The sequence below is a fragment of the Haliaeetus albicilla genome, chromosome 1, assembly GCF_947461875.1.
Source record: "Haliaeetus albicilla chromosome 1, bHalAlb1.1, whole genome shotgun sequence".
Taxonomy (NCBI): domain Eukaryota; kingdom Metazoa; phylum Chordata; class Aves; order Accipitriformes; family Accipitridae; genus Haliaeetus; species Haliaeetus albicilla.
In genome coordinates this window covers 19766246-19776561 of record NC_091483.1, presented here as the reverse complement: position 1 = coordinate 19776561, position 10316 = coordinate 19766246, and positions in this window count along the sequence as shown.

Here is a 10316-nt window from a genome sequence, read left to right as displayed (position 1 = left end):
CTCTACTTGCCTCCTTGTGATCAAGTCCACAGAGACAGAGAAGACCCCAAGCTGTCAGAGTCAGATGTGCCCAACAGCCCCACTAAAACTCAGGATGCCCAGGTCTAGGCCCTCTCTTGCTGGAGCAACGAGAGGAACGGGGTCCTACGCCCAGAGATACCGCTACATCCTTCGGGTCAGTGCACCGAAGTCTGCTCAGCGGTCCGAAATAAAAGAGTGCGCACGGGCTGTATGAGGAGGTTGGGCACTGGGGACGCGGTGTCAAAAGGAGGAGGACACGACCCCATGAGAAAAGCAATCCTGCCAGTGAGCTCTGCTTGGCCCTTCTCTTTTGCAGGCCATAAGACATAGAAGAGGCTTCTGGTTAATCGGAGGAACCCTCTGCAGTACCTAAGTGCAGAACACTGTTCTCAGCAAACAGAAAGGTCGGGGTCATGTCAATCTGAAGGGAAAGCCAAACAGACCTTCCGCTCCTGGAAGGAGCACTTGCAGTTAGTTACTCAACGGATACGCACACCAGGACCAAAGAAAGAAATGATGCTTCTGGCAGAGTCTCCCAAGAAGCTAAAAGACGCTTGCCATGCACCATGGAACCATTAGTTAGTGGGACGTGGGATAACTGCACTTTGAGTTTGTCTAGCCCCTGTGTCCAGGGCAAACATCCTGCTCCCACGCAGACGAGAGCGCACGGGGTCACCCTCACCATTTATGCAAGTGTCTCACCTGGCACGAGGCTCCCTCCCCTCAGCTTTCTGGCCCTGCTCTGACTTTACAGTCGCTGCAGGTAACCGCTTTGGAGAAAGCCTTGCTCGACGAAGGAGGCGCTGCTCGGCAAGATCCTCTAGAAACAGGAAATGAGACAAATCTTCAGAACAGCATCTTGGTGTTGTTCTGGGAACTGGGTGCCTATTATGTCCCAGTTCCAAGAAGAGTGATGTGCAGGTCTGCTCAGGCACTGGTAACACTGATGAAGGTGCTCCTTTTCAGCCCTTTGGATGAAAGCCATGTCTCCAGGGAGGTCTTAGGCCTTTTCTGACACGGGGGTTTTTGCCCAGCTCCTCAGGCCTGCAGTTCACCATTATTATTTCCCTGGGGAAAACTGTTTTGACAGCTTTCTCTCATCCATGGGCTGTAATGGGGGGCTCCCTGGGAGATGCTGGTGGTCTCCAAGAGCCATTCTGGGGAAGGGAATCATTTAGCACAAGCGGAGCCAGCTCTTGGATTTCTGCATTGGTCCCCTGCACACAGATTTGCTGCTGGGGCAGGTTCGCACTAAAGGCATTGCTTCTGAGACATCGGAGAATATGATGGAAAGAAGCAGGGTCAGAGCCTGGCACTGTTTGCAGCACAGGCTGGGGAGTGGAGGCCGCTGGGAAGGTGTCCTTCAGCAGTCCCAGTGGCCATTTGTGGTGCAGGGCTGTCCTGAGACCTTGTTCCACAATGGGTCACTGGAGCTTTACCATAATGGCTACAGAGAGTCACAGGAGGTGCCTCTGCCTCTTCCAGGCATCCTGGGGGAACCTCAGCTCGAATCCCCTCCAGGAACGGAGGAAGGAAAACCTCCAGCCCCCTGCCAGCAACCCGCTGGTCCCTTACCTTTCTTTCCACTGCCATCGCCTTTTCCCCAGCCCTTCTCTGGGGCGGCCTTCACGTGTCCTGTCAGGTCTGCTTTCACTGTTGGCATTTTAGGCACGGTCTCAAGCTTGTACCTGGAAAGAGGAAGTAGGCACCAGGCTGAAAAAAGGACACCGCTTTGTTTCCCAAGGCAGCCCATCCCGGAGGACCACAGCAGGAACTCCCGTTGCTGCTTGTGGGGAAAACGGTTCCGCTCTTTACTCATAGTGCACATGGAGGGCAGACTAATCTTTAGTGCTCTGATGATGCAATACCATTTTGAATCCTGATCTAGTCCTCCAAGTTTCTCGTCGAGCCTTGCAGATTAATGCCGTTGCAGCTATAAGGAGTCACCTCCCTCCCCTCAGTCGTCAATGGCACTGCACAGCAACGTTGGCAGGAGACAGAGCTCTGCAGAACCCCACCAGCTGCAAGGTCCTGTTTGGACAAGAACCCACCCCTCTACCACTTGGCCCCAAGCAGAAGGCAGTCTCACCCACAGGAAAGAAAAAGAGCGGGAGAAACCTGATGGAAAATGTTGCCTAAATGCCTCTCTAGGTCCACAGTAGGACAGGCACATGAAGCATCATCGCTGTCCCACTTTCCTCCAAATGAAGTCAAAGTGAACAAGAGCAAGCAGGGAGTTCCCTGCCAACAGGCCTCTCAAACACTCAGTCCTCAGCGCCATCACGAGTGTAGTTCTCGGTGCCTGGCAAGGCAGCCCTCCCAAGCACGAGCTGAGAAGCTGCTCGCTTGCTCAGCCAAGGGCTGCAGGAGCAAACATACCCTGGTAGGACGATAACACGCCCAGAAGAGGTCTGGGAAGCAGCAGTGTCGTGGCGTGAGATGACCGAGTCCCTCATCTCTGGCATCTGCAACAAGGATGGAGACAGATGATGGGACATGGGGACACTGGGAAGGGCTGGCTGCTCAGTCCACCTTAGACCAACGCAAGCAAAAAGCCAGAGCAGCCAAAGGGCTCTGGCCTCAGCACGCCTTGCTCTGCCTGTGCCTCTGCTCCCTACCCCGAGAGTGAGGCCAGGAGCGCTGCCCACCGTCAACGCTGGCCTTTTGTCACAAAGCGAGGCCCCTCTGGCGGTACCTCTTGCAAAGCCGGACCGTTGCACGCAAGGCAAGCGCTCTACAGAGCGCCTGCGGTGCTGTAGACCGCAAGGAGCCCAAGGGGCTGAACAGAAGGCATGGCAGGCCAGGAGAAAGCAGACCCCCAGCCCCTGAATGCATTTCAGAAGAACCAGGAGTGGCACTGGGAAAATAAAAATCCTACCTCGAGAACAGCTTGCAAACTCTGGTCAGTCCCATTCAGCCTTTTCAGAAAGTCTGTGTAAAACCTCATTTTTACGTCTCTTCCCTGGATGATCAGCATGCCCACGTCCCTCCAAACGAGGGCAACGTTATCCCTGTTCTCGAGGCAGACACGGAAAAGACGCATGGTCCTTTCCACGCAGAGCTGCACCGTGCCCTCAGAGACAGCGTTCTCTGAGGCTATCCGAGCGTATGGCAGTTGCTCAAAATGCTGATGACCTGAAAAACAAGAGAAGAGAAACACATGAACTTGCAGAGCTGCTAAGCAGGCTACAGTCAGAAGTCTGCAGCTGCCAGGCTCTCGTGCAATACGTTGCTACTGAGTTGTCTCGCTGGTACAGCGCCTCTGAGGAGAAGCTCCGGTCATCCCTTCCTGCCAGAGGTGGAAAGTGAGGTGTGGAGCCAACAGCTATGGTTTCTCTGATACAGAAAGGGAGGAAAGAGTCTTAGGCGCTTGGCAGGAAGAAGAACCATGACTGCAGGACAAGGTGGGGAGAAAGGCGCCAGGTCCCACGGCAAGCTGGAGGGTGCCAGGCCACTGGAGCTGTGCCCACACTCTGTGCTCTCTTTGTCGTTACACAGAAATGCACCCCAAACACAGTCCCAGGCTCTTGGTGCCCCCAAGGGTCCTGCGGCAGCTGCTGCAATGGCAGCAGCGACTAGGAAGCGCAGGCTTTGGGGTCACTGGGGTTTGGAACGAACCGTCTTTCCCCCCCGGGTTTCCCCCTTGCAACGAGGCTGTGAGAGCCGGGAAGAGCCTGGCATTTGCCTGTATTAGGTCCAGCGCAGCAGAAAGAGGGAGCGAGAGTTGAAATACCATGTGACAAGAAGACACAGCACCAATAAAACTGGAAGGAAACATGTTGTTGAGGCAGGTCAGAGAGAGTGTGCTGTTATGCTGTATTGTCCTCTGGTGATTATTTAAACGAGTAGGTAGGCAGGCTCCTTTGCACAGCAGGCTGGTTTTCTCCAGCTGAAGCTGTTCTCAGGACTGCGGTGGGAGTTTGGTACTCCGCTCAGTCACCTCTGGACAACAGAGCACACCTCCCCACTCTGCTCAAAAAGGCAAGTGCCGCTTCCAGTCTGTCTGCTTACCAGCAACGTCTATGCAACCATATCGGAGGTCATGATCCCGCGCAATAGCGTTCGCAAGATGAAACACGGGTCTCTCCACAACCACCAGACCCTTCTCCTTGCTGACTACTCGCTCTCTGACAACCCCAAAAGTCCCAAGTCCAGGAATGCGGACAGCCTGAAAGAGATGAGGTGGTGGATCAGAAGTCTTGGAGGGACAGACGGATGACTTGTCAGAGAATGGTGACGGCGCCGAGTGCCCTGCCCATGCCTGAGGTACAAAGGAGCAAGATGGGCTCTTTGGAAAGCTTGGGAGAGGACAAACAGGGCCCACGCTTTTCCCTCTCCCTCCCCTTCATTCATGAAGAGCCAGGTAGTTCAGGAAAAGCTGGCAAACATCCTTTGGCTCAATACGATAAAAGATGTGTGGGTGGGTGGGTGGTTCCCACACTTGGAATAAACCCTGAAGTGTTCCAGGCTCCCAAGTTTTGTCATGCAAGTTTTGTCTGACCATGGGGACTCCAGAAGCACCAACCCTTTTGATGACACCAGGCCTGGACCTTATTGTACATCTGAACGGACAGAGGAGGTGGTCCATTGCACATCTGTGCATTGCAGGGTCGTGCTGGGGCATTGTTCCGTCTTTCAAAGGAGGGGCAAACCAATTGCACTCCATGGCAAAGGTCTGTCAGGACTTCATCAACCTTTGTCAGGATGTGAGGGGAGGAGAAGGAGGTAAGTCCCACCTGGTGGAGAGCCAGCCGTTGGCTGAGGTAGTATGATATGCTGGCCCAAACCTTGACGAACTCTGGAAAAACAAGGGAAGGACATGTCATGCTCTGAGGCAGCGACCGCAAAACCATTCAGCCCACTCCTGTCCAAGGACCAATGTATTTCTAACACAAGCGTTTCAGATGGTCTCTCTAGAGCCCGGCAAGAACCAAAGGACCCCTCAGCTGGCCTCCAGGAGGGCTCCTTTCCTTTCAGGTGCAGTTCTCCAGGGTATGACTCGCTCCCATGGGAAACGGGCAGTGGATTGCCACGCCAGCGAGGGCACGGTGCTGGGTTCTGCAGAAGTCTCCGAGGGTCAGGGCAGGCCCCGGTGTCTCCCCAGCCGGTTTCCCTGCGTTGCATCTCCAAACACACCGACTCTGCACAGCCCACGAGCACCTTCAGCTCCTCCACTCAGACATGAGCTCAGGGTGGGCAATGCCCACCACCAGGCAAGGAGCAGCCCTTCGGGGCCAGGGCCTTCTGCCTGGGGTGCCCCAGGAAAGCAGGGACCACGTCAGGAAGAGAACCAGGAGCCCTGGCTGTCAAATCAGCCCCTCGGCCCTCAGGGCTGGTCAAGCAGGTCCCTCCTTGCAGTCACCAGTCCTGAGCAGCCACCCCCACAGCCCTCAGGGTTTCCATGCCTGTTTTCAGAGACGTCCTTGACCTGGCAGCACTCACGAAATTGGGTCTGAGGGCCTTACCAGTACTCTTGAGCTTCTCAGTTGTTGGCGACAAGTGAGGCCGCAAGAAGAGGTCTTTTGCCATCTTAGTTCCACCCTTGCTCCAGGTCAAGAACCGCAGCAGGTGGCTGGCCGATGGCTTTCTTGCTCCCTGCAAAAAGCCTACTCCTCCTCTCTGCTCTCCTCCGCCGCCGCCCTTCACCACCTCCGGTGCTGTTGTGCTGCCTCTCTCCACCTTCTCCTCCTCACTGCAGAGCAGCTCTTCTAGAGCAGAGCAGAGCGGTGGCAAGAACAGCTGCCAGCGCCTGGCGTCCCCTCGGCCTTGCCGGGGTGTGTGGGGTGGATGCTGGTCCCGATGGGGAAAGAGGGGCTGTCCCCACCGTGATGCGGGGCTGTCCCACTGTGACAGCAGACTGTGTCACAGAGGGGCTGCACGCACCCACCTGCCCAGGCCCTGCCAGGGGGGCTCTGCAGTGGGAAGGGTCTTCAGGGGGCTGCCCCCACCTCCCTGTCTCCAGACCAGGAGGGGCTTCCCCAGGCGGGGGCTCAACCCTGCCATGTCCCCACGTGGGGACACCAGGCTCTAAGTGCTTATGGGCTTCCTTCTACCCTTCCCTGCTTCTTCCTGCCTCTCTTAGCCAACACGCCTGCAGCGGGGAGCGGCGGGCTCCCCTGACTGGCGGAGCTTTGGCAGGCGGTGGCTGCTCACCCCTGTTTTGGAGCTGGCTGGAACCGTCCCCGACTGGCCCCAGCAGCACCTGACCCGCTCCCACGCGGGTCCCGCTGCAGCTCCCGCTGCCCACCCCTTGCCATCCACGCCCAGCACAGAGCACCCTTGCCACCGCAAACCACGTCTTTTAAGGACCCTTGGGACATGCATCCATCGTAGATGCTGCCTTTAGCATCCTCACAGTGGAAATGAGCTGCACCCCTCTGCCCTCAGAGCAGACCACAGGGGTTCCTCCTAACAGTGGTGTTACGGGTGCACGACTAACCAAATCCAGCAGGAGTTAAAACTCAGATTTATTCTTCAGCAAAAGCTAGTTAGAAGTCCGGTAACATTTTCTAAAACCACAGGCTCGATGATGTAAAGAGAATTAATACTACACGGCCGACTTAAGAATCCCCAAGATTTAAAGTGATGGCTCACAACGCGCATATCACTCCCCTAAAAGCTGCGGGCTCTCTCCCTCGAGGAGTTACCTCGGGCGGTGCCCCGACCCGAGGGGGAGTCCCCGACTGCACACCCGCTGCTCCGAGGAGGACTGATTCCCACATGTCCTCCGGCGGGACCCCGTTTATAGCCCTGTCGAATCTGACCTGTGGTCATTTAATTCTATTGGCCAGGAGGGTCACCTCGGTGTACCTGGCGCATCTCGATTGACCAGTTCAAATTTCAACCTGCAGCCTCCAGGGTTTCCTTCCCCTTCTCCCTTCCTGGAGAAGTTTTGTTTCCTGCTGGCAGGAAGGAGGGGGGGGGCGGAAATGCACTGCCACAAGTGGGGCACGTATATTGGCTGAAATCCTCCCCTGCAAACCCGGCTGCAGGGCTCAGTGTCATCACAGTCCTCAGGCTCATCAGCCCCCTTGACGCTTTTTCCAGCATTGGCCCTACTACTGCACTGCCGGCGTCATCCGTGATGCTGATCTCACCTCTGTTTCCCAGCATATTTGCCTCCAAATACAACAAGCGTAGGTCACTCCTTGACCAGCTGGGCATCCCACCACCTCAGGAGGCATTACCAGAAGGGTGTTACCTGCGTTTTACAGCACCCAGGAATGAATGGCCAAGAGCTGTGACGAACCCAGGTGCTAAGGGAGAACCTGTCTGTGCCCAATTTCCTTAAAAAAGAATGATGAGACTTTTTTTTAGATCCATTCCAAATCTCCTGGTGAGACTGCACCATTGCCAAGAATATAGTCAACAATACACTGCACAGAGAGTAACGACATGTTTACGTGTGAGCCAAGCGCAGACAACCAGCGTCCTTGGGCCTGTGAATGGGCTGCAAAGGGAAGGTGATGGCCAGCAACAGCTTTCATTCCTGGCACCTTCCATGCCAGCGAAGTAGCTGGACTTTTTCAATTTTGGAAACAGGCTGTGCAGAGAAAGAGAGTGACGAGATGTTTAGGTCGCTAGGCAAGCACAGAGCCCCAGTGTCCTTGGGCCTGTGAACGGGCTGGAAAAGGAAGGTGATGGCCAGCAGCAACTTTCAGTCCTGGCACCTTCCCTGTGGGAGAACTAGCTGGACGCTTTTAATTTTGGAAGTAGGCTGTGCAGAGAATGAGAGTAACGAAAGATTTAAGTGATGAGGAAAGACCTGATCCCCAGTGCTATTGGGCCTGTGGATGGGCTGCAAAGGGAAGGCTGTCTCCACAAACAGCTTTCAGTCCTGGCACCTTCCTGGTGGGAGAACTAGCTGGCCTTTCTTAATTTGGAAACAGGCTCTACAGTGAATAACAGAGAATGACTACATTTTTAGGTGCGACACAGACAGGGAGCCAGGGTGTTGTTGGGCCAAAGAGCACGGGGGACCTGCGCTTGCCTCAGCACCTAAACATCTCGTTACCCTTATTCTCTGCACAGCCTATTTCCAAAATTGAAAATGTCCAGCTAGTTCCCTGTCACGGTTTAATCCCAGCCAGCAACTAAGCACCACGCGGCCGCTCACTCACTCCCCCCCTGCCAGTGGGATGGGGGAGTGTCGCGTCCCAAAGTTGGAGCGACTCAGGTTCGTGGATTTCCTTTGTCAGAATTAAGGTGAAACGACACCAGGGGAGTTCAAACAACAATCAACATTTATTCAACCTAGCTAACTCTGTCCAAGTACACATGAACTTGTTAATATGAACCTTGCAACATGTCATTAAGCCGCTGTTTGAGAAGAGGAGGAAAGTACAGAAAGAATGAAATGGAAAAAGGAACATGAAGTGTATCAGAAGGAGAGCCCTCCCGTTGAGTCACGAGGTTCAGAGCAGACCCCCTTGCTTTCTGGACTCCTTCTCAAAGAGGAGCTCAGGGGCGGCTAGGTCCACTCCTAGTCTCAGACTTGGTCAACAGTTTATGTTTCAAAGGATGAGGTGTAGGGACTGTGGAAAAGAGAGAAGGAAAAGAGAGAGAGAATGAGAGAAAAAAGAAAGAGAGAAGAGAAGGGTTTCACCAGTCCTGGGTCCAGCGTTGGTCCAGCCAGTGTAGAGATCCAGTTCCGGAGGGCGCGCACTGAGGATTCGTTCTCTCCTCTTTTATAGTGTGTTAGTTGATGATCTCAACATGCGCAGTTCCCACACCTGGGGTTCACTGGAATCGGTAGCTTTGGGGGGGGTGTTCATTGTGGAGTTGCTTCTCTTTTCCTGCTGGTATGACCACTTAAGATAGAAGCACAGTCCCAACTTCCATGGGGCCTTCTTCCTCCAGGAAGGCATAAATTGTGTTCCTTCTCCTGGTCACTCAAGATAAGGAATTGGGGCCTTGGAGAAGTGCGTTCCCACCCTCCGTGGGGCCCTCTCCTCTGTCCACATTGTCCTGTTCACAAAACTCCAGCATTTTTACAGAGGCCGTTTTGTCCACCAAAGCTCTTTTAGCGGATGTTTGAGACATTTGAATTTGTCAGACCGTCACACCACCCCGTGGCTCAAACAGTCGCTGGACTTTGATTCTCGTTCATATCATCTTCATCTGTGGTGATCTTGATATAGCGGACAGTAGGAGAAGAGAGAGAGACAGCTGAGGATAGTAAGCGGCTAATCATACATCTGACTATTGCAAGGCCTGTTATTAAACATACAAATCCAATTAATATCATAAGTCCAATATTTACAAGCCATTTTCCCCATCCCGTCAGTCCCAAGGATCCTAGAATGGAATGTAGCCATGAGTTTGGATTCCAGCCATCAAACCAGTCAGCTGGTTGCATTGCGTGGAAGAGTTCTCTCGTCTGGTCGGCAATCTCCTTCATCTTTGCCCGGGCTTCTTCAATGGAAGTCGTAGCATTATGAATGGTAATACAACATTCAGATTCAGTCAAGTTCAACATACCACACACACCTTGTTCTTTTAACAATAACATATCTAAGGCTAAACGATTCTGTAATGTCATTTTTGATACCTGTTGCACTTGGAGATTTAGTTCCCCAAAGGCATATCGAGTCCAATTACTTAATACATGTACTTGCCAAGTTAGGTTTTCTAGCACCCATTGGTGCCGAACGATATATCCAGATGGTGCAAAGAATGCTTCTAGCTCTAATGATACCTTCTGTCCCCAAGTATAATAATCGGGTTTTAAAATGCTTTGAATCCATTTCTGGGCACTACTTGGGTCATCAAGTTCTCGTCTCTTCCTGTGAATAGGTGGTGTGGTATATTCAAAGATTCGCCTGGGACACATAGTAGGAATTCCCAAACCACACTGCAATCCAGCCTGTTCGATCACATTCAAATGCGAGTACATTTTCCCATTTGAGCACCCCCAGACAGTCCCCTCAGGGGCAGCATACAAAGCGTTTTGACAAGTAGCTGCGTCTCCCCGAGGTATTTGATTATCCTCCCCCACCTTATGTCTTGGGAAGTGGTTAATGGGAATTCCACATTTTAGCCAGATATTAACATTATTGGTGATCTGATTACATTGGTTATCCCGGTTTCGGTATCCAAAATTAGGATATCCCCAACAGGTGCACATATCTCGAATTAAGGTTCTAACTTCCAAACTGATCCATGTTTCGATGGGATTGCCAGCGCCTGTGGTACAGTCTATAATGTGGGTACAGTTTAACAAATGGGCATCATTGGGGTTGGGTGTGCCCACAAATTCTTTTTTTTTTTAATAAGTGAAGAGGTTGGTTTTTTAA